The sequence below is a fragment of the Dacryopinax primogenitus genome (assembly GCF_000292625.1).
Source record: "Dacryopinax primogenitus strain DJM-731 SS1 chromosome Unknown DACRYscaffold_7, whole genome shotgun sequence".
Classification (NCBI taxonomy): domain Eukaryota; kingdom Fungi; phylum Basidiomycota; class Dacrymycetes; order Dacrymycetales; family Dacrymycetaceae; genus Dacryopinax; species Dacryopinax primogenitus.
Window position 1 is genome coordinate 1,025,486 of NW_024467204.1, and position 23,581 is coordinate 1,049,066.

Consider the following 23,581-nt stretch of genomic DNA (forward strand, 5'->3'; position numbering starts at 1 on the left):
ATCACATTCCTCGCCCTTCTCTCGAGTGCACTGGCCATGCCCAACCTCAACTGGAAGCGCGACGGACCCGGTCCAAGTGGCACTCTCCAGCAGCCACAAGGCGGCGCCGATTGGGACAACACGAGTAGTAAGTTTCTTCTCCCCTTTCACAAAATCATATCTCACACACGTTGCAGGTTTCGGGCTCGGACACGTCGTCTACCAAGGTGTCGACCAGCCGTACACGAATTCCCAGGGAGTGACGCACGTCAAGACGCACCATATCGACCTGTACCTTCAGGCAGCGGACGGCTCGGGCACCCAGTTCCTCCTAGCGGAGGGCATCGCTCCCAATAGCAACAACATCGTAGACGAGCAGTTCCAGATCCCCATTGCGTATGGCGGACCAGTGGGGGACTATAGGCTTCTTGTGGAGGAGACGCAGTATGCTACTACGGCGGGACAGCCGATCGCGATCGTTTTCCGCTCGGCGGCGCCGTCGATCAGCGTCACTGCTAGCGCTAAGCCTTGAGCAGCTCGCGTTACTACGACAATAGAACATAGACTCGGATGGTCCTCATGACCGGACCATGCATTCTTCCATTTCCTTAGATATGCTTCACTCTCACTAGCTCCGCCATCGCACCCTGCAATGCACATATTTATTCGTTTGTTACGAGCCTGATTGTCACAATAAGATAAAACACAACCAGCCTTGCATAGAGTCAATCATAGGACAACTTAGTGACCAAGGCTATAAGCAATATTCGAGGGCTAGAGGTGGATATACGTTTATTCTGAGAACCTCCGGTACATAGAGTAGGAGAAAGACGGCGTCAAAGAAAACCAGCACACCAAAACCATTCAAACGAAGCTTCCCCAGCGTTACAGCGGTAGTGGAGTTGAAAGAAGAACGAGGAGAGTAACAGCGGATGACAGAACAAGGATGCCGGGCGACGCGTGCTGCAGAGAGGTGGGCTGATGCTTCTGAGACGACCGGCCATGACGGTCAACTTCAATCGACAGCACCGGGGTGCATCTTGAACAGCGACCACCACCTGCTGTTGGACCTGCTGTCGCGAGGGATTGATATTCCCGTATTTCTACCCATTTCAACACCTCGGTGTTGTCTACGACTAGCAACTTGAGAGATGGCAGATCCGTACTCATTCTCCTGCGACAACTGGGTGTCAGCAGACAGTGCGTCCTCGTCCTCAGCTCCAAAGCGCTTTCTGATCTCTACCAGAACTACCCAACACCGACCACGTACTCCTCTCCGCTCGCGCCCTGCTTTCCAGCACGTCAACCTGGAAACGCGGCCGTCGTTTTCATCGCGGTCTCGTATCCTCCCTTTCTCGGCGAGAGAAGGGCGTGCCGGGCTGGTATGTTCGTGTGAGCGAGCATACGAAGGCTGGGGGAGTCGGCTTTGGAGACTTGTGGTGGGCGCTGGGAGTAGATCATTCGTTACATGAGGCTGAGTGCGTTCATTCTGCCCTGTTTACCGTATGTCGCTCATGTTCGCGTTCCCAGGTACGTGCCGGAGCTCAAGCAAGCTACCCGACTGCGAGTATTCGAAGAAGGACGCGTCGAAGCATGGAGCTTGTACTACACGTTCCCTCCCCCTATCTCTCCTCGCACATTCTGCGTCCTCCTGCTAATCGACCCCCCTTCACCACACGGCGACGGCGAGGACGCATTGATCGTCTCCCTGCCCTATACGCCCTCCGCAGAGGAAGAGAAGCAGCTGCGCAAGAGCATAAGGGGGAAATACTGCAGCATCGAGCGTATCCTGCTGCAGAAAGGCACCGAAGGGGAGAAGGTTGAATGGAGGATGGCAACGCAGAGTAGTGCAATGGGCGGGATTCCTGGCTGGGTGCAGGAAGCCAGTGTGGCTGGGAAGATCGCTAATGTCTGTCCTCTTCCCTCACTCTCCTCCTCCACCCTCTTTCTTTGTCCGAGTGCCTTACTGACACATAGCCGTAGGACGTCCCTTTCGTACTGAAATGGCTCAAGACGCATCCTGCCCCTACTCCTGCAGCACCGGCACCTGCCGTACCAGCCAAAGAACCAGAGCCCGTAGCTCCAGCTCCGCCGAGCAAAGTACCCGGCGAGTCCGAACCAGCGGCGGATGCTCCTCTGCAGGAGGCTGAGGCTTTGGTGGCTTCTGAGAGTACACCCCAGGTCGAGGAAACCTCGGCGGCTGCGTAGATTCTGGACCAGCGGGGATTGGTTGAAGGTCTTTTGCAGCGGTACACTGACGAACTTACGTTTTGTTTGACTGTCGCCTATTGATAGTTTCTTCGGTGTATATCTTTAATGTAATAGCAAGGTACATGATTCGTATTTGCCCCTTATCAAAATTTGATTGATGCTTTCCAAATGTGTTGTGTGTGAGACGTGGCTTCCCTTGAGCAACCACGACAGTACTATCGGAGACCACTACTTCTATTTCCTCCCCATGCAAAGTCCCGGGATGCTCTACTCATGGATTTTACACCGTCTACCACCATCTGGCCATCAAAATAGGACGCAGGAGAAAGGCAAGAAGGACTATACCTCACCGAAATGCGACCGCAGCAACGACGACATGTTGATGCCTGCGGGCGCTTCACCGCGCAGCACATCGGGCCGAGATTAGATCACAGAGTTTAGCGCCGATCACGGGACATACTTTTCCGTGCCTCCGTTGCCCTTGCACAGACCCTGACACCGTCTTCAATGATGGAATGACAGTGCCGACAGACACGGTCGCAGGACTTGGGCGCGGCGATGGCAAGCCGATGTTAAGCCTCCTCGATCTCTCCTGGGTGTATATAAGTAGGAGGGGGGAGGAGGAGGAATGAGACAATAACCAAGACACTCGAATCGGACTTTCACTCAGCGGCTCTTCATCTGCTCATCTCTGAACAAAACTCGAATTATCAACATGTCTTCTAAGCCTGAGCATGTCATCATCATTGGCGCCGGACTTGGAGGTACTGCTCTCGCCGTCGGACTAGCACAGCGAGGCATCCCCTGCACGCTATACGAAGTGCGCGAATCTAGGGGGACAATCGGGGGTGCTGTCGCCCTTGCTCCCAACGCTCTGCGCATCTTGGACCGTCTCGGTGTCTACTCGACCATCCGTACTCAGGGGTACAACTTCGAGTGCACACGGTTCGTCAACGAGCATGGGCACGTCATCGGGGACTTCCATTCCGGAGGAGAGAGATACGGCTATCAAGCGCTCAGGATCAAGCGTGAGAAACTGCTCCAGGCGTTGCACGAGGCTGCTCAGGCCGAAGGTATCGAGATCATATTCAACAAGAAGTGCATACAGGTGGAAGAAGACGAACAAGGTGCTATGGTATACTTCGCCGATGGGAGCAGCGTACGAGCAGACCTTGTGGTCGGGTTTGACGGGCTGCACTCTCTCGTCCGCCCGCACCTCGTCGGACCCGACATCGAAGCACACTACACGGGCTTTACGGGCGTTGGCTTCACCGCTCCCAAATCGGCGATCCATTTCCCGAACAATAATTACAACCTCCCTGCGATGATCGTCGGCCAAAAAGGCAGCTTTGGGATGATGCCTTCCGACCCCGAAGAGATGGAGGTCGGGTGTTTCTCGACGTGTCATATGGAGAATGACTTGGGAAGAGAGGGGTGGAAAGAATGGTCAGAGAAAGAAGCGATCCCCTGGATGCAGAAGATTCACGCGGAGTGGAAAGACGTACGCTCTCTTTCCTACGTCTCATTAACACAGCTGACAACGTCTCTAGCCCGTCAAGAGCATGCTTGTAGCGCTCGACCCATCGGATGTCCACATCTGGCCGACGTACGAGCTTCCTCCTGTTCCTCGCTGGCACACTGCACGGGTCGCGATCGCAGGCGACGCAGTGCACGCGATGTCACCCCACGCCGGGCAAGGCTCTGCTCAGGCATTCGAAGATGGAGCTTTGCTCGCACGCGCGCTCTCCCTCATCTCTGAAGACTATACGCTCGAGCAGGCTCTCAGCGCCTGGGAGAAGAGCCGCCGAGAGAGGTTCGCCAAGGTGCTTGCTTTTACCCACAAGAGCAGCGATACTCGCAAGGGAACGAACTGGGTTGGCGAGGTTGTGAAAGAGTGGGGTATGTGGATGTTCTTTGCTCTTCAAGGCCAGACCTTGGCTGGGAGACTCAATGATTATGACGCGGAGAAGGTGGATTTGATGCAGGATGCCTAGAAAATTGGCATCGCACGTTCTGCGGTTCTGCCCATTCGTTTCTTCTCTCCTCTGCACTCGCCTCTTCTGAGGAACTAGACTATCCATGTTTCATTACATGCCTGGCCAAGGGCTTGTGTGACTAGGAACTCCACATATTGACAAAACACCCGAAGAAAACTCAGATAGTGTATTGTTTATCAGCTTGCGCCAATTTTCAGCATCCCGATCCCCTTCACAAAATCGTCCATGGCGTCCCTCACATTCTGGAAACGGTCGACACCACAACTTCCACTCTCTACATGCTGCCACCATCCACTCAGTGTCCGCATTTTCGCGCCACAAGCACGATTCGGGCATTTGTACAGTTCTTGTCCAGGGAGGTGGGTATGCTTAGGAGAAGCAAGATGTTGATTGAGTTGCGGGAGATAACGAAATCTCTTGCGACAGAAATAACATTCGTATGCTGACCCGTTCCATGAACGCTCCGTGGCGAAAAACGTTGTCGGAGGGGGCAGTTGCATCGCACCATCCGGCCCTTCGAGTAGCCGTGAGGAGTTGGTGATAAGGCGCTTGACATCATACTTGGCGATGTACTCGTCAATTTTCCTCCTGTTGATACCGGAAGGGCCAGCACCCGCTTTCCATGTGCAGAATCACGGCGGCAGTGGAGATGAATTTGGACATGCAGCCTCGCATGGGGCAGGTGTACTGCGGCAGTTGGTGGACGCGTGACCGGAGATGCTGTCAATATGTTTCGGTCAGTATGCTGAGGGTGGTGACGTGGAATACGAACTGCAAAGAGGTTGCTGTAGCTCTGGAAACTACGCCCGCAGGGCTCACAATGCATATGAAACATCTCATAATGCCTGTATAGGTCATCTTCCTGCTCAAAACCCTCCTTGTGGTGGCACATGCTGCACAAGAAGTGATGGTTGCGATAGTGTTGCAGGGGGTCATAGTGGTACTCGAATCGACAGTAACAGAACCGGCATTCGCAATGGAGGTCATCCTGGGTGAGATAAACCATCTTCTGCCTTGCTATAATTTCTTGATGTGAGTCGACGGCTGCTGTCCTAGAGACTCTGCTTTCTCCAAATGCGGGGGTGTTCGGATATGCGACAAGACTACCTGTGAGGCTTCGGAGAGAGCAGTTTTGTTTGTCGAGGGCGAGCAGATATATGGGACATTCTTTAGCAACGGACAAGAATCCCCCTGTTTCGGGTCGTCTTGACGACCATCCGGATTGCGGACTTCGGCCGAAGGATTTGTTATGAAAAGAATGCAGGCCGGTCAAGATTATGAACCAACCAGCGCTACAGGCGCAGGGTAGATCTTATGACAATGCGGCGTTTTGGTGAGGAATAAACAAAGGACATGCTACGCGAAGTAAAAAAAACCACCGTCTTCTACAAACTCACTCAAGAAATGACATACTCGTCCGTGACAAGGACGGTATCATTGCTGAACGTCACCTCGTCACCTCCCACAGCCCCCAGGACCTGAGCAACCCTGATGCCTACCATGCTCTTGTCGGATGCGAACTTCACCTGGACAGGGAAGAAGCTCTCGATATCTGAGCCGTCGATTGTGAACTCGAGAGAACCAGAGGGGTTCTCCTCGCTGTCGATGATCTCGTGGTTCCATTCGAGTGCATGCCCGGCGGAGCTGAGCGACCACTGACCAGTGTATCCGTCCGCGATGGTCGGGTATTCCCCGTCTGGGAGGGGAATGCCGATGACTACGTTGCGGAGGGTGAGGTCGGGCCGTTCGAGCTCGTACTCGAGGTTCATCTGGAGGCTTGAGCCACTGAGTTGGGAGGGCCAGCAGTTGATCGTAAGGGGAAGGAGCGACTCGTCCTTGCTTGCCAAGCGCCACTTGAGCACACCCAGAGGCTTTTGCCCAACCGGCCATTCCCGTGCCGCGTCCTTCAACGCGACCGTCTTCTGCCCTGGGCCGGGGGGGATGCGAGCGACATTTGGGTGTTGCTTGAATTGGAGCTCGCTTGGCGCGTTCGGGGAGGGCGCAAGAGAAAGCCGGATCTTGTTGTAGAAAGGATCAGAGATAGACAGGTTGAGGTCGCCCGTCAGCTCGAGCGAACGCACACCGCCATCCCGGATGAGGGACGCCTTGAGGTGTTCGCGGATCGAGACGTGTACGCTTTCCTGTTGGACTGCAGGCAAGCCCAGGTCGGGGGTTTGCTGAGGTGCGGGCTCTGCAGGCACGGGGGAGGTGGGTATAAGGGGTTCCTCTACAGCCAGTTCTCCACCCATCACGTCCACTAGCTCGGCTGTGCGACCCTTCTTCCCGAGCTTCATCCCGCTGCTCTTGAACGCAGGGCCCTTCGCCGGAGCGGGGGAAGATGTGCGAGGAGGAGTGGGGGCTTCGAATCGTGGTACAGAGGTGTAGGAAGGAGTGGAGTAAGAACCACCGGAGCCTAGGTAGCCCCCGGGCGCAGAGGCACCAGCGCTGGCCCGCTTTTGCATTTCGCGACGCTGCATCTCGAGCTGCTTTGCACGGCGCTTGAGTTCCTCCTTCGCTTCCGCTTCTTTGTTCTAGACCGATACGTCAGTTGCAAGCAGTAATAAGAGAATGAGGAGACAAACTCTGGCGATGATCTCCTGGATCTTTTCCTCGTGACTCTCCATCTCAATGACGTTTCTGATCTGGGCAAGGTTGACCTGCTCCCTAAACCCAAGACTGATGACTTCATCGAACGCGCCAAGCAGCTCAAACGCGTTCCTCGCAATCTCCCTCTCGTCCGCGCTCCTGCATAAATCGCTGACAACGCGTGCAAAGAGGTGGAGGGTGTCAAGATCTTGGAGGATGTTGCTTGCTTTGTTGGTGATGAGGAGGATGTAGAGCTCCTCCAGCGGTTGGTAGACATAGCGCACTTCAGGCGTCTCGATCGTCGTATGCTGCGAGTTGGCTGGAATAAGCTTGGGGAAAGACGTCAGGAGGCCGTCAATCCTCGAACGGGGCATCTCCCGGAACTGGCGAGAGATGACGGCTGTGACAGGATGAGCACGCATATATGCGGGTTGCAGTCGATACATCCTTACGTTTCCCCGATTTTGTGCATATTGATGCTGCAAGAACAACCTTGTCGCTGTTCAGTGGTATTCCAGCACATGTTGGCAATAATGTGCTCACCATCGTCTACCTCACTAAATCACAGCGTTGGTCGTCGTCGTTGATGCTTGCTACACGTCGTTCCGCGTGGATTCAGTGCCTTGCAGCACGTGCCTCGGCTCCGAATCGTTCCTTTCTCCGAGGGGTTTCAAGACGGGAGCAGACTATGAGCGGCTGTGCTGCTAAAGCTTCCGTTCCAGGGGGGTTCGTACTGTACAGTTTTAACACACTCTCTGGTCGTTCTACTTTACTGACTACGACACCGGCGTCGAAAGTGAGCTCGCTGTCTGCAATTCCTGAGGAAGGTATCTGACCTGTCTATTTATTATTATAGACAATGCAGATCTTCGTAAAGACGTGAGCACTATATTCCACAAAGATAGTGTACTTGAAATGCTAATTCGATTGCAGCCTTACGGGCAAGACCATCACCCTCGAGGTCGAGTCTTCGGACACGATCGACAATGTCAAGGCCAAGATCCAAGATAAGGAGGGGTGCGTGCATCTATCCCATGTCCCCATTCCACATCTCTAACATATCTCAGCATCCCGCCCGACCAGCAACGCCTGATCTTCGCCGGCAAGCAGCTCGAAGACGGCCGCACACTCTCCGACTACAACATCCAAAAGGAATCCACCCTCCACCTCGTCCTCCGTCTGCGTGGAGGCATCATCGAGCCCTCGCTCAAGGTCCTTGCGAGCAAGTACAACTGCGACAAGCAGATTTGCCGCAAGTGCTACGCTCGTCTGCCACCGCGTGCAACCAACTGCAGGAAGAGGAGCTGTGGGCACTCATCTCAACTTCGCCCGTGCGTTCTGTCTTTCCTCTCCTTGACGCTTGAGTACTGACATCGGTAAACAGCAAGAAGAAGTTGAAATAGTGGTTGGGCGTGCGCTGGAGGTACTGGTGTACGAGCTTCTTGTGTTGCTTCCTACACGTGCAATATGAGATATGACATCCATCTATTTCCGTTCCATGTCTACCAGCTTTCTTCGCCCGCTACCAAGCCCAATCGTTTTGAGTCTGCTTCCAAGCCTCTTGTCGAGCTTCTTCCGCCATGCGAAAGATCTCCTGTGCCACCTCAGCAGGTGTGCGGCTTGGAGGCGAGCCTTGCGCGATAAGCTGCGCAACTCGCTCGCGGAAAATACGAGAATTCTCTTCGATTATGTGTAGCAAGTCCTGCATACCTATGCCTTGGTCAGACATGCTTCGATCCCCAAGGGGTAGTCTGTTCCCATACTCGTTTGTTCTTGTTCAGAGGGCACTTGTTCTGGAGCAGCCAGTGCTCTCAGCTTTCTGTCCAGTCCCTCGAATCTCTCCGCCTTCTCGGTACATCGCGCCTCCCAGGTGCTACGTCTTTCTTCAACTAGTTGCCGTGCATGCATGTCCTCTTCGACCACCTCCTGCAGTGCAGTGCGAACGTGTTGAAGTTGTGACAGAATTTCGTCCGGTGATGGGTCTGACATGGTGCACCACGAGCAAGCATGCCCTCAGAGCCACGTGGGTTTGTATGTTCTCATCTTGTGACTATCGTCTATCCATTCCTTCTATTTCCGCCCAGGGAAGAAAGTGAAACACGTCTTATTTGGATGTATTGCCATCAAGCGTTTCTATCTCCAGTCATCAACCTCTGAAATATAAGAACAAACCACACTCCCGAAGTCCTACAAATGAGCCAGTGGCAAATCCTTCAAGTCCTGCTCAAGGATAATCCGATACCTACCCTTTCCACCCTTCATCATCTCGACCGCTTTCCCCGCCTGACTCATAGGCATCGTCTGGATCCTATCCTTCCCATCAGAATCCGCCAAATGACGACCAAAAAGCAGAACCCACCAAGGCTTGATCCCATGCTTTACGGCCAGGTCGAGCATCTCCAACACCTCCCGCTTGCTACCTACACTACTGCCCGCCATCCTTATCCCGGTCGCTGTCAAGCTCCCGGCTCGGATAGCAGGCATCGCATCCTCTGGCAGACCGACCATGACGAAAGTACTGAGAGGGTAGAGCATGCTCAGGTACTGCGTAAGGGGGAAACCAGTGCCCACGTTGGCGGTGCAGACGATCAGATCGAAGTACCTACGGTACTGTTTCTCGAACCCAGGTTCAGTAATCACAAAGCGATCTGCGCCCATGGCTTTGACGTCCGCCTCTTTGCTCGAAGAGTGCGAGAACGCCGTTACTTCAGCGCCCAGAGCCTTAGCGAAGAGTAGCGCGTAATGCCCCAGCCCACCTATGCCAACAACACCGACTTTCTTCCCCGGGCCGGCACCGTATCGCTGCAGCGGTTGGAACACAGCGACTTTGTGCCGATCGTGGAAGTTCGATATGTCTCAGCGCTCGTTGGCTCCTCACAAAATGCCTCAGAACGCCGACGCAGAGCAGCACGCTGTATAGAGATCAAACGTCTATTAATTACTCATAATAATATCTAGATGTCTATTATGCAACGAAGGGTATATCGCGAGCACGTCCAGGTCTTGTTCGAGAATAATGCGGTAGCGCGCCTTACCGTTCCGCATCATATCAAGTGCCTCACAGGCCTTGCTCATCGGCATGGTCTGAATCCTGCATGGAAGGAATTAATACAAAAAATTGCCATAGTTTTGCGGAAGCCGTACCAAGGCTTGATATTATGTTTCACTGCGACTTCCATCATATCCGCCACGTCCATCTTACTTCCTATCGCGCTTCCTGTGAGCTTGACTTGCGAGCTGGTTACATCAAGTGCCCTGAGCGCAGGCATCGGTGCTTCTGGAATGCCAACCATAACAAAAGTGCTCAGAGGGTATAGCGTGGTCATGTAGGCCGCCAGAGGAAAGCCTTCGCTGACGTCGATCGTGCAAATGATCAGGTCGAAATACCGCTTCCACTTCCTCCCGAATCCAGTCGCCGAAACGACAAAATGGTCCGCGCCCATCTTCTTCACCTCAGCCTCCTTGTTCGGCGAATGGGAGAAGGCTGTCACTTCCGCTCCAAGCGCTTTGCCGAACAAAACAGCATAATGTCCAAGACCGCCTATGCCCACCACTCCCAACTTAGAGCCGGGTCCAATACCGTACCTCTTCTGGCTGGAAAACGGTGACACCCGCGCAAAGCATGCTAGCCGCGTCTGCGGAGCTGACTGATTCCGGAATAGGGAAGACAAACTGTTGGTTTGTACGAATTGCCGATGCGTATCCTCCCATGGTCTGGATACCATCTGGATAGGAGCAGTTCTGCGGCTTGAATCAGCTTGTTCTCCAAATATTCAGGCGGATGTGCCTACGTAGGTCCAAATCAAATCGGCACAATAGTTCTCGTCTCCTCGCTCGCACATCCGGCATTGATGGCAGCTTTGACAAGCAGCACCTACTCCAACGCGATCTCCGACCTTGATACCCTTGACATTCTTCCCGACCTTTTTGGCAATCCCGACGATCTCATGACCGACAACAAGAGGCGCGTTGACAGGTCCAAAACCCTCTAAAAGCGCTGATAAACGAGCATTGCTCAGACACAAACTCGTGTGACAATAAGAGCTCTTACTGTGCACATCAGTCCCACATACTCCACAGTGTGTAATCGCGATATCCACATCGTCTTCTGTCCAAGCTTTCGGGACAACCGGAATCATGTTCAGATCGTTCTGAGTCGATGCTTAGACTTATCAATCAAGGGAATCAAAAGACCACGACTCACCCACGACCTGGTTGGTGGGCTCGCACCAAGCCCCTTGAACTTGAGCTCACCAGGGCCATTCACAGTATGGCCATTCGTGCCGTTCACAGGAGACATTGTTATGGGTCGCGTGGGGTGTTTGCGGTATGTACTACGGCAGAACGATAAGGTTGCCGTCCTTTTATATTGACAGCGAGTGAAGTGCGCACTCCATTGTGGCCGGATATACAACCGGCAGAATGATAGACGGTAAACGACGTCGTCGAAGTGGGAGATCCCATCTTCCTGGTTGAAGACCAGTCGAATGCGCTCTATGGCAGGCCCACGACCATCACCTCTTTTGCACGGCAGAGCCCCAAATGGAGATCATGACTCGGCACATCTGCCATATCGAGTAGTGAGGATACACCGGGAAGGACGTGGCTGATTGATACTACGTCTGTCGTAATTCGAAGTTGACAGCACCGCTGTCAAATAAGCGACGAAGAATCTTGAGTGCAAGATATCATCATCCGGGCATTATCTCCAGAGCCGGAGAGGATTTTCTCTTGAACAGAGTAGGGAACTCGTCTAGCATATGTCGCAGTCCTCAACAGCATAGCAACACTGATAGCAATACCGTTCCTAGGATCACAGGGAAAGTGTAGCAAGGAAAGCAGATGGGAAGCTCGGGGAAGTGCAATTCATTTCAGGGTCTTCTTCATAGTTCGGGTGGAACGAGGTTGAGCCCTCTCGGCAAATCTAAGAATTATCCACGGGGCAACGAGATCAAAGAGACAGTTGAGAATGTCGCTTTATTGGAAAAAGGTAGGTTAGGAGAGATTATAACGAGTTGACTGACGTGAACCATCCTGTAATCTGCTAGGTAATTGACAGGTGGGATTATTCGGCCGTTTCGCAGGTCTATATGCCATCCCAGCTCTCAAGGTCCGGCGATGACGTTGATCGAGGGCGCAGCGGATCGGAAAGTGATGGCAATGGGTCGCCCAGGAGTCGTTCCATACTGGGTCTCTTCGACAATCAAGCGATAAGCACCCAGTGGACCCCCGTAGCCGATCGGAATCTGGAATTCGGCATCGATGACGTTATTGGCGTTGGGAGCGATTCCCATGGCAAGCACAAACTCGGTACCGGAGCCGTCGGCTTCTTGCAGATAGAGGTCAACATGATGGGTCTTGACGTGTGTGACGCCTTGAGAGTTGTAGTAATCTTCGTCAACGCCCTGGTATACAACATGCCCGAGGCCAAATCCTGTCATAAAATTTAGAGCGCGTTCCATGTGTTTCTCACAACAGGTTGACATACTTGATGTATTGTCCCAGATAGCATTCCCCTGGGGCTCCTGGAGCGTTCCGCTGGGGCCAGGACCGTCGCGTTTCCAACTGAAACTTGGGATAGCAAATGAACCAGATATAACGGAAAGCGCAGTGACCAAAATGGCAGAGATGGCTGAAAACTTCATGTTCGCGAATATGGATGTCGTGAAGAATGATTGAGTAGTCCGTGTAGTTAACCTCTCAACCCCCGGTCCTCCATGCTTCATATACGTTTTTAACATCAATATCCGTAGTTATGCCTTGGATAAACATGCCAAACATCCAGTCAGGTAGGATATCTTGCTGACCAAAAGACGAAGAGGCGCCCACGCTACAAGTCTTATCTCCGAGCCCCAAGACGAAAGTCATCGTAAGCCGACAGCATGCCAAGCGCGCCCATGAGATGATCTCTGATCAGTTTGCCAGTGTTTACCAGATGTCAAAGCCAAAACAGGTATGTGCCCGTCTTGGCATTTTTGCACAGGTGCACTGGAAGCAGTGAGGTCGAGGAGAAGGGGCCCGCTGAAATCGGATCCGGAAATACAACTAAAACAGCGGCTGTGACGGCACTGCCACTAAATCAAACATGTTTGGATCACAACCACCACACCACACGTCGACGCCGGTCAACAACATTAAGAACTTTTCACTGGTCTGCGAGCTGTCTCATGCTGTCATGGTCATATCATTGGATGAAACCCGCACTTTTGTGGTCAGATCCAAGTTCTCCCGAAATCCCACAACTCTCAACCTCGATCCGTAAAGCTAACTGAAGAATACAACAACCTTGTTCGGGAAGAAACTCGGTGACGCTTCGCCTTCACATTCCCAACTGTGTTGTTTCCTGCTTGGGACAACCTTCTATCCCGGTGGAAGTCTTGATCAAATTCACAACAATTATGCATAGCCTCACAATGTTGTCTCTTGCCCCTCTCGTTTGCCAGCTCTCTCGTCCTACTCCGTCTCCATCGCTCCTTGGCACGTATTGCGAATCCTGTATGCTGTCCTTCCCCGCGATCTTCGGGACCAGGGACCGGTAGGTTGGAGGGAGATGTCCCTTGACCCTGTATCCCTTGCTGTTTCGTCAGCGGTCTTCATTACCATCCCTGCGATATTTTCGGACTTGGCTAGCACACATTGGAGGCGTTGTCATTCCCTGAGGAGCAAAACCAAAACGCTTGGGTGGTACTGAATACCATCAGCTGACACCTGCAAAGGGGTAGAACAACGAGGCAACTCGGAAATACGTGGTTATGAGGTACGAGCTTGGCGCCGTCAGCCTGGTATATAAGCCGGTGTAAATTTTATGATATCGGACCATCAAGCTATCCACACATCCACGTCTCATCAATTGCCAGACGATCCATCAGCAATACCGTGTACTTTCTCTCGAACATGAAGTTGACAACTTTTTCGCTTGGCGCGTTCTCTTTGTTCGCCTACGCTCTTGCCGCTCCAGCGCCCGAGGCGCGTGATGGACCTGGCCCTTCTGGGTATCTCGTTATCCCTCAGGGCAACGCGGTTTGGGACAACACTGGAGGTTTGTCATTCCTCTTTATCGCACCGTACCGGGAACTGAGCTGAATGGTACTTCCAGGATTCGGCCTCGGGCACGTCATCTACCAGGGTGTGGACCAAGATTACCATAACTCTCAAGGCGTGTACCATGTCAAGACGCACCATATCGATCTCACTCTGGCGCTCGAAGCCGATCCTAACTTCAATGTCGTCCTCGCCCAGGGTATCGCACCCGACTCCAACAATGTTGTGGATGTGCAATTCCAAATCCCGATTGCGTACGGAGGAAAGACCGGCGAATATCGACTGATCGTAGAAGAGACGCAGTATGGCACCACTCAAGGCTATCCAATCGCCATCGAGTTCAGGAGCGCGGCACCGCTCATCAATGTCGCTGCTAACTACTGAACGGTCTTGCCCGTAGCTGGTGACAATATTCGGACTATGGACTTTTGCTGTTCAATTGCGTCATTCTTAGGTCAGAAAGGACTGTTTGCCGTTTTATGCCGTTGCACGTTCGTCTTTGATCCTTTCCCTTGCCCCGAAGGGCATTCGCATACCGAAGTAAAAAAATATGCGTTCATTGCTTACTGGGATTGCCGTGGCAATACCATGCCCGAACGGCTCGCATCCTACTTGCCGGGGAAGGAATGCTTGAACCTCGAGGTACATCTAAGCCCAGTCAGTTGCGCCTGCGTCCGCAACTTGTGTCCATGCGGTTTGTCGGTCGGGCTGCCGATTGGCAAAACATTCTGGGCATTTGCCAGCCATTTCGACTGCTGAAGTGTCGGCATGAAGACGCAATACTTCGGGAACTACCTGCCTCTTACAGACTTTCGTCATCCTTTTCATCACGTGGCTGTCCCTCATAATTGTTACAACACTGCCTTGCCCCGCACATCTTCTCCGGCGGCATCGAAGCATCTCATGCCAAGCCATCCCTGGACAGCCCCTCTGACGTGCCCTCCTAAGTTCTAGTGCAAGGTTCTGCTATGCCCCGCTCCCTCCGGTGTTCCGCCATTCGATCCTGTTCTGCAGTTGGACCGTTTGCAGATGGTCATGAATGGCCGAACCAAAGGACACGCCCCTAGAAGGCGGCACTAAGTCGGTCAGCAGGCCTGGAGAAGTCGCAATCAAATGGCAAGCAGCCGAAGAACACATCCGGCATTTGAATGGGGGCCGTGCGACCTGATCTCCGAGCAGGCTGATATCCGAGGTTTCACGAATTTGTCTAACAAAGATGCCTTCTCTGGGTCTGGTGAACATGTATATAAACCCCACGAAGCAGCACGGAGAGCAACAATATCAGCCCACCTCACCAGCCTCCGAGTTACCCTTCGAAAATCAAGCATGCAGTTCGCTACCCTCGCCGTGCTCGCCCTCTCCCTCGTCGCCTCTACGTTTGCCAATCCTATCCAGCGCGATGGCCCCGGTCCTAGTGGCACTCTCGTCGCACCTCAAGGGGGTGTCGATTGGGACAACACTGGAGGTGAGCCACACTATGATCTAACAAAGGCATGCTCCTTTGACACTCTTTCGAATGGACAGGGTTTGGCTTGGGTCACGTTCTCTATCACGGCGTGGACCAGGACTACACCAACTCGCAAGGTGTTACCCATGTGAAGACTCACAGCATTGACATCTATCTGCAAGCACAGGACGGCAGCGGGACCACGTACTACCTCGCCAAAGGAATCGCCCCCAACAGCAACAATGTCGTGGACGAGAAGTTCCAGATTCCGATCGGATACGGTGGCCCTGTGGGGAGTTATAGGCTGGTCATTATCGAGACACAGGAGGGTGACACCCCGGGCTTCCCTATCCTCATCACCTTCCAGAGCGCCGCGCCGCTAATCACTGTCACCGCTGGTCCAATTCCCTGAACGACGACAAGCAATATTTGAATTTTTTTCCTGATGTAACACATCCCAAGGACCCTCGCTTGTACATGCTGTCAAATGCGTATGATTTACGATGCTCGTATGATCTATTCAATGCGTCGGTATGCCGTGAAGCAGAGCGGTAAATCAAAATCGGCCCCGACCACTGCCCAATCTCCCCGTCATGGCGTCTCCATCCTCCAGACCAAGATCACGCCGAACTCTCCCGCACCCACAATATATCGCGCCCCTCTGGGCCGGATAGCGATCGTATGCAGAGTAATACCATCTCCTTCCTGCTTCTCCTTCTCCCCGTGCCGTTCTCCCTCAAAGAGCTCCCCAGGATTCCTCGCCCGCTCCCTGAGTCCAGGGACAGCCCTCGCCATCTTCCCAAATGCCGCATCTGTAAGCTTCCAACCTTCCTCCCTGGCCGGCTTGGTGGGTAGAACCTGCTTAGGGTTTCCACTTAGATACACCTCTACCTCGGCTTCCTCTCCGTCCATCTCATTCTTGATCACTGGAGGCTCGGATGCTTTCTGTTTAGGATCCCGCAACAGAGGGTTGATGAGGGTGATCGTGCCTGTGCGTGATGTAGACCCCCACGCGAGGAGAAGATGTTCGACTGTGCCTGCCTGGGGATTTTTTCCAGTGAGAGGCTGGAAATTGAAAGCGTGGTGTACGGCAAGACGTGTATACTGAGTGTGTGGGACATCCTTAAATCGGACGAGTTCTCGATACAGTCCTGTCACCTCGGTAAGCGACGGGCTGGGCTCTGCAGGAAGACATCATACGGGAATTGTCCCCATCCAGACTCCGCGCCTCGAATACCACGCGGTTCCTTTCCCAGTATCGCTCCTCTCTTCCAGTACGAGAAGTCGGCGAGAGCGGGAAGAACCGGTCCAGCTCAGTCCACTGCCATACTACTATACTGCTTGTCCGGGATCCCTCTGCATGCTCGTCCCAGCTCTTGGAAACTAGTGTGTCTTCCGCCAGCCTGGCCTGGATCAGGATCAGATGTCTGAGGTGTGGGTGTTCGCGCACCAGAAGATAGAGTCCAGCGCTGAGGAGTGAAGCAGCCGTGTGCCAAAGAGGGGATCGGCGATAGCGCACATCTCCCAAGGCTTGTTTTTTGGCACGGGAAGCTTTGGCAACGCCCATATCCTCACGGCATTGTCGAGCTACAAAACGGTCAGCTGGTGACACAGGGGCAAAATGCGACGCACTCCGCAGGTAGCGAGCAAAGGCAGTGTTGGGTGGAAGTCTGCCCCTACGACAGCATCCCGATGTCCTTCGACATACCACCCCAGGACAATTATACCTTTCCCCGGCCCGTCTCCCTCCACGCCCTCCTTCCCGTCCCTCGTCACGGGTATCCCTCCCATAGGGAAGTTTCCCCGGTTCGGCATCCCGTCCGCCAGAGGTGCATAGGTGATGTTGAATGACTGGGGCAGGGTGATGTCGTATATTCGAGTAGAGCGATCCCGGGCCGAGGAGGCGATGATGTACGGGTACGAGGGGTGAGTCGTGAGATGCATGATCGTCTACGCCGTTGATCAGCAGACAAGGATCCGTATGGTTGAAGGACAGACCTGACCATGCCCGCGCAGGCAGCTCCGATACTTTTTCCGCTCCACATCCCAGACGTATATCAGCCTGCCTGACCCTGCAAAACACAGGAACAGGCTCAGGTCCTCCGGATCCGCGGCCCATGTCAGCGCCCTTGCTCGATCACCCAGCGGGTAAGCGGAACCATCGTCCGCCTTCTTCCTGGGCCGCCTTGCTTCGCCTGGCACTTGATCTAGCTTGAGTGAATGGAGAACCTTGTACGGCTCCTTCCTGCTCGTCTCTACTAGCCGTACTTCGTCCCCCCCACAAAGGGCAACTACCTGCGCCCAAGTCCGTTGCTTTTCCATCCAGGCAGCCCGGCGCGAGGGCAGAGAGGTGTCGACCCAGGACGGGCGGGAACCGACAGGCCAGGGGAAGTAGACTGCTTGGTGCCATGTATGCGTCGTCGCGGGGCCGGTGTCCTACGATGAAGGGAAGGAAAGGCTCGGGTTTGGGTTGGAGATATTTCGATAAGGACGGGCTTACGCTGGAAATGGCAACCAGTTCGTAGGGGTGTGAAGAGCGCGGTTGGTTGTACCATTTCTCTTGTTCCTCACCCTCTTTGTCCTTTTCCACGCTGGAACCAGAAGTAACAGTAGCACCGGAATTTTCTGCAGAAACAGATCTTCCACCAGCTTGAAAAGTCCCAGTTGTCCGAGGAGCGCCTCTGCGAAGTCCGCCCCTTCCCCGTGTCACAGTGCCAATACCAGTTCCAGTGCCGGTGTCAGTGTCAGAACGTCGAGGCCCAGGCCCATCAACACTCATCCCTGCGAACTGCCTCGAGAGGTGGGCGCCTCTCCCTGATTTCCGGCTTGCCATCTTACTTTCAGAAGAACGGACGAATAGGATTGGAGAGAGACGACGACTGAGGATCAGGAGTTTATTGGTGGAAGTGGGGGGACGGAGGCAGACGCATAATGGGAAGCAGTCTTTCATCACTCTGCGTCCGGGAACGGGCGGCAAACGCGCCTCTGGCATGAGGCAGTTCCCAATATTAATGAATAACAACAATAACACAATGATGTTCACGAGGCCAACTGTTGAAGGCTCGAGGAGTAAGCCGAATTACAAGGGAATAGGCGCTGTTGGGATCCGCCTGATATGTGTTCTAATGACTATGTACATCATGATGAGTTGCCTCGACGACCCTATTCACTACCACCATCATCTACCTACAACACTCAGCGCATTAATTGTATAACTACATCACATAACACAACCACAACTACACGTGCACTTACATCTACATCTACACCACAACCAACGCTCCCAAAGCAGACAACGGACCCCTTCACACTCGCCTCTTTCTATTCCCCCACCCATCTCCACCCCCACCACCAGCACAACATGATCCCGACGAAAGGCGCCTCCCCACCGCCTTACACTCCTGTGCCTGCACCTGGTCAGCCCTCGGCAGTAGGAGACGGACAATTGAGAACGTACCAACCTGCAGAAGTCGTGGGCGTTGCTGTTCTCTTGGAGGGGCAGGGGGGACCACTGTTGCCGACACATAGGGAGAGGGACTATACGGTGGAAGACACCCGTGCTAGGCGGAGGTACGTTTTCCCTCCAATTCCATTCCTCTCTCTCGCTAGATAGCTAGCTGACTGAGACTCTTAGGTTCTTAGCGGCGTTCTGGTACGCTGTCGTTATCTGGTTAATTGTGGGGTTCTTCCTGGGGATGGGGGTGGGAGGGGGAAGGCATAGGCACGGGCACAGGGGGGACGGACGTTGGCCGGACGAGCCGAATAGTCTACAGGAGGTGGGGAGTCAGTGGACTGGGGAAAAGGGCCTGGGAATGGGCGGAGATGGAGATGGCTGGGAGGGCTGGGTACCGTCTGCTGGTATCCAGGGGGAGGTGGTTGTGTTGCAGCTGGATGAAGATGGAGATGAGGACGAAGATAGGGACGAACATTTGGATTGGGATGAATGAGAGGAAAGATCTGAATGCGAGGTGACGGCATGGGTGAGACTGAAGAGAAGCAAGAGTGGATGACCCTCATCTCACAGGACTGAGAGCTTTGACAGTGTATGGACGTGTACATTGGTATTGTAGGTTTAGTAATTTTTGAATGTTGAGAAGCGTGTGTGAGGCGTGGCTTCCTGCAGGCGTTTGTCATGCGGATGAAGGAGTCATCGTCGAAGTTTGCGAGCCGTCGCCGCGCTCCTCGCCATATTTTCCAGTCAATGAACGTCGAAGGTGAATCGTTGACACAGATGAGAAGATAGTGCAGCTTTTCACCACCAGCTGATTTCACAGTCGAGGCCGTTGACACCGACCTGCTGGAGAGAATTGAGAGGGCAAAAGGCAACTTTTCACCGCACTATACAATTGTAACGAGCGAGGTGGGCGGGCAACCGGACGACATCCCTTACATCCATCCCTCACCTTCACCTTCTACTCCGTCATCGACATCGGCTGGAGATCCATCCCACCCGCCCCATCCGACCAGCCCAGCGGACGAGCCAAACTAGTTTGCGCCAGGGAAACCCTGGGCGCGAGAATAGGTTTTGCAGAAATAGAAAATTGTTTCGGTTGCGTTTGGGAAGGGGAATGTACATCAGTTTTCTGCGTTCGATGAGCAGGGTTGGGGAACGGAGGAATGAACAGACAGACCTATGGCTCATTCGTACAGCTCCTCCTTGGTGGTGATCCCTGTGCGGGCATTAGGGAGAGAGGGTGGGATGTGAATGGAAAACGAACCGAGCTCCTGCCTGATCGCCTTTGTCTCCTCGAGGTACTGCTCATACTGCCTGCTATTCTCGACCTTCTCCTTGATACCCTCGAATACCCTGACCGCCGTCGCATAGTCGTCTACGCGCCGTGCGGCCCTCAGAGCAGCCTCGACAACAGAGACAGAGGGGACGAGATCGTAAGCAAAGCAGTTGTTGAGTCCGCGCTGGAGCTCGAATATGTCCTGTACGCCGCTGAAAAATGTCACGTAGCGCTTGGAGAATGCGCTGAAGGACTCGGCCTCGTGTGCGTGCCCGACCAGAGGCGCGGGGGTCGAGTCGGCGGTGGCGGTCGCGCTGGCGAACCTGACGCCGTGGGCGAGGGTGGCGTTCCGCGGGATAGCGGCGAGAGATGGGACCAAGCGCATGGACATCTCGAAGTTTTGTTGGTGGTGAGGGGATGTGGGGGTGGTGGACGGTGAGGAGGAGGAGAATGCCGATGAGCAAGGAGGAGGAGGAGGAGGGAGGAGGAGGAAAGGGCAATACAGTATTGTGTGTAACAGTGTCAACCCACACGGAAGCAGCGGAGTGGCGCAGCGGAGGAGAGTTTCCTCTTTTGTGCTTTCATCCGCTTTTGATTCCGCTTCTTAGTGCGGTTTAGGGCGGTCCGTGCGTGCACAGCCACTGACCTTGGAAGTCGAATTCAACGCGACAGCGTTTGAACATGACAACTGTTGTTCATCAACCACCACCTTCAACATCAACAACAACAACAGCGACGACGACGACGACCGCCGACATGAGCGACACTGACGGTACGTCTCGCCCTCAGTAATCAGCATTACTAGATCGGTAGAACACCCACGCGTCGGTCGGCCTCGGCCAGAACCACAGCATGACGGACGGATCCCACACACCTGAACAGCACGTCCTTCGACGACTGCAGTCAGCTTGTCGCCAATCTCTTTAGTAGAGCATTCAGCCCTTGACCGACTAACCCGCGACTCGGTCTCGCTCTTATCCAGCCTTCTCTCATTCCATCATCCATCCATCCATCAGAACAGCATTAGTTCTCGTCATGTCTCCTCCCTATGCGTCTTTCCGTCTCTCACTTCGCCTTTCACCTCACATCACCTGACTAACCGACCCTAACCGCCTTCTTCAGCATGGAACCAGCCGAATGACGTGCCCACTTCGGCCACAGATGACGCCTGGGCCCTCCCTACCCTGCCTACTAACGGAGCGGGGGACACGGCGGCCATGGACACGCGTGAGGACAGGAGAGACGCGCCGCGCGGGAGGAGCAGGAGCCCTGGTAGGGGCAGGGAGAAGTGAGTTGCCCTGTATGTGGTTGAGGGAAATGGACGGTGCTGATATCGAGCAGCGGCAGGCCTGATGGAGGCACTAACCCCGGAAACAATCTCCATGTTTCGGGGCTGAGCAGCCGTGTCGATGACAGGCTGCTTGAAGAAAGCTTCGGCAAATTTGGAAAGGTGCGCTCTCTCCCTCCATCGCGTGCGATAACTGACAAATATCGCAGGTAGCCAAGGCGCAGGTCATGTATGATCCCCATACTCGCGAGAGCCGTGGTTTCGGGTTCGTGACTATGGAAACTGCTGATGAGGCTGAGGCCGCCGTCGCTGGCATGAATGGTCAGGACTTGCAAGGCAGGACCCTCAGTGTAGAGAAGGTGGGTTGTCTTATACTCAAGTGACTTGATCTCATCTTGTACTCAAGGCACGTCGCGGTCGCGCCCGTACGCCCACTCCCGGTCGTTACTATGGTCCTCCCAAGCGTGACGATCCGCGTGGCGCAGGGGGCTATGAGCGTCCTTACGAGCCCCGCTCCTACGACTCTCGCTATAGCGACTTCCCACGCCGTGGGCGCGATGACTACGACGATCGCCGTGGGAGCAGGCATGATGACCGGCGCTACGACGACAGGGACAGGCGGTCCGACGACCGCCGTGGTGGTTACGACAGGTACGATGACCGCCGGTACGATGACCGTCGCGGAGGGGGTGGTTATGGCAGGAGGGACGACCGCGACTATGATCGCAGGTACTAGAGAAGTGCCTTTCTGGCTGTCCCCGCTTGCCTAATGCGTGGGCGTAGGACGAGGGCAGACCAGCCTGCTCCTGCCGCTGCACCTTAGGACTCGGGTGACTAGACGCGCGCGCTCTGTTGGAGAAGGACTGGGGACGTAAGTGGCCGAGGGCAGTCTGACTCTAGAACCCACTCTCCGGGACGGACGACCTCGGCCTCTACGCTCTCCTTCCTTCGTCTGGCAAGTCCACCAAAATGAACCGCGAAAGGTTGTAATCCATCTACTCCAATTCTCCACTTTCCCTCTGTTCATCGCTTTCCCCATACTGTCTCATTGTGCTCATTCTCTGCGTGCGGAGCTTGGGCTGTTATGCTAGAAAAATGCATGCTGTTGTGCGTGATATTCGGGTTGTGCAGAATCCTGTGACTTGTGCGGAACAATGATGTGCTCCGGTTGGGCATCGATCATCGACAGAGTTTGGAACAAGTCATCGAAGTGAGCAACAAAACGTGGATTGGTAGGAATCCAGTAATGTGGTTACAATGGAAGGAAGGAAGAAAGTTTGTCAAATCTATAAGGATGCTGGGAAGCGGTAGGATCTGATGATCCGACCAATCTACGCCTTGTACACATACCTCTTCAAGGCTTAGCGCTAGCAGTGACGCTGATCAACGGCGCCGCCGAGCGGAAAACGATCGCGATCGGCTGTCCCGCCGTAGTAGCATACTGCGTCTCCTCCACAAGAAGCCTATAGTCCCCCACTGGTCCGCCATACGCAATGGGGATCTGGAACTGCTCGTCTACGATGTTGTTGCTATTGGGAGCGATGCCCTCCGCTAGGAGGAACTGGGTGCCCGAGCCGTCCGCTGCCTGAAGGTACAGGTCGATATGGTGCGTCTTGACGTGCGTCACTCCCTGGGAATTCGTGTACGGCTGGTCGACACCTTGGTAGACAACGTGTCCGAGCCCGAAACCTGCAACGTGTGTGAGATATGATTTTGTGAAAGGGGAGAAGAAACTTACTACTCGTGTTGTCCCAATCGGCGCCGCCTTGTGGCTGCTGGAGAGTGCCACTTGGACCGGGTCCGTCGCGCTTCCAGTTGAGGTTGGGCATGGCCAGTGCACTCGAGAGAAGGGCGAGGAATGTGATGGAGAGAGTCGTGAACTTCGTGACGGTCGTTAAATGTGCTTGAGATGCGAGATGCGAGTGATGTATTAAAGCGAGTCGTTGAAAGATGCGAGTGCTGAGCTGTTGATGTGAATGCGAGTGAGTGCTTGTTGTTGCTGAATCTTTGGTCATAATTTTCGTGCTCCTTATATACATTTTCACTTCCTCAAGGATACCAGTTTTTGTTCAAGCCCAGAGAAGTTAACACGTCAGAACCGGAGCAACCTCCCGAGAGTCCTCAACGGCGCAAGACAATTTCCATGCTTCACCAAACGAAAGCGATGTTTCCAAGTACTCCAATGTCGTCATTCCACATGCATTTCAACTTCCGTCCTCATGGGTTTAATCTCCCGTTTTCAAGGGATGCACAGTGGGCAAATGACAAGTGAACATCATGGTCGTTGTTGTCTCTTTTCAGC

The 23,581-nt window shown here is 54.0% G+C and overlaps 1 protein-coding gene across 1 annotated transcript in view; it reads left to right on the forward strand.

Moving 5' to 3' along the window:
• The window catches only part of DACRYDRAFT_21795 (uncharacterized protein), a 79,325-nt gene that overhangs the window by 19,949 nt on the left and 35,795 nt on the right, over positions 1–23,581 (forward strand). Inside the window, exons 7-9 of the mRNA XM_040772551.1 lie at positions 1–272; positions 14,434–14,445; positions 21,458–21,530. The exon at positions 1–272 is cut by the window's left edge and continues 278 nt beyond it. The gene's annotated coding sequence lies outside the window, so the exon portion shown is untranslated. The remainder of the gene's footprint in view (positions 273–14,433; positions 14,446–21,457; positions 21,531–23,581) is intronic.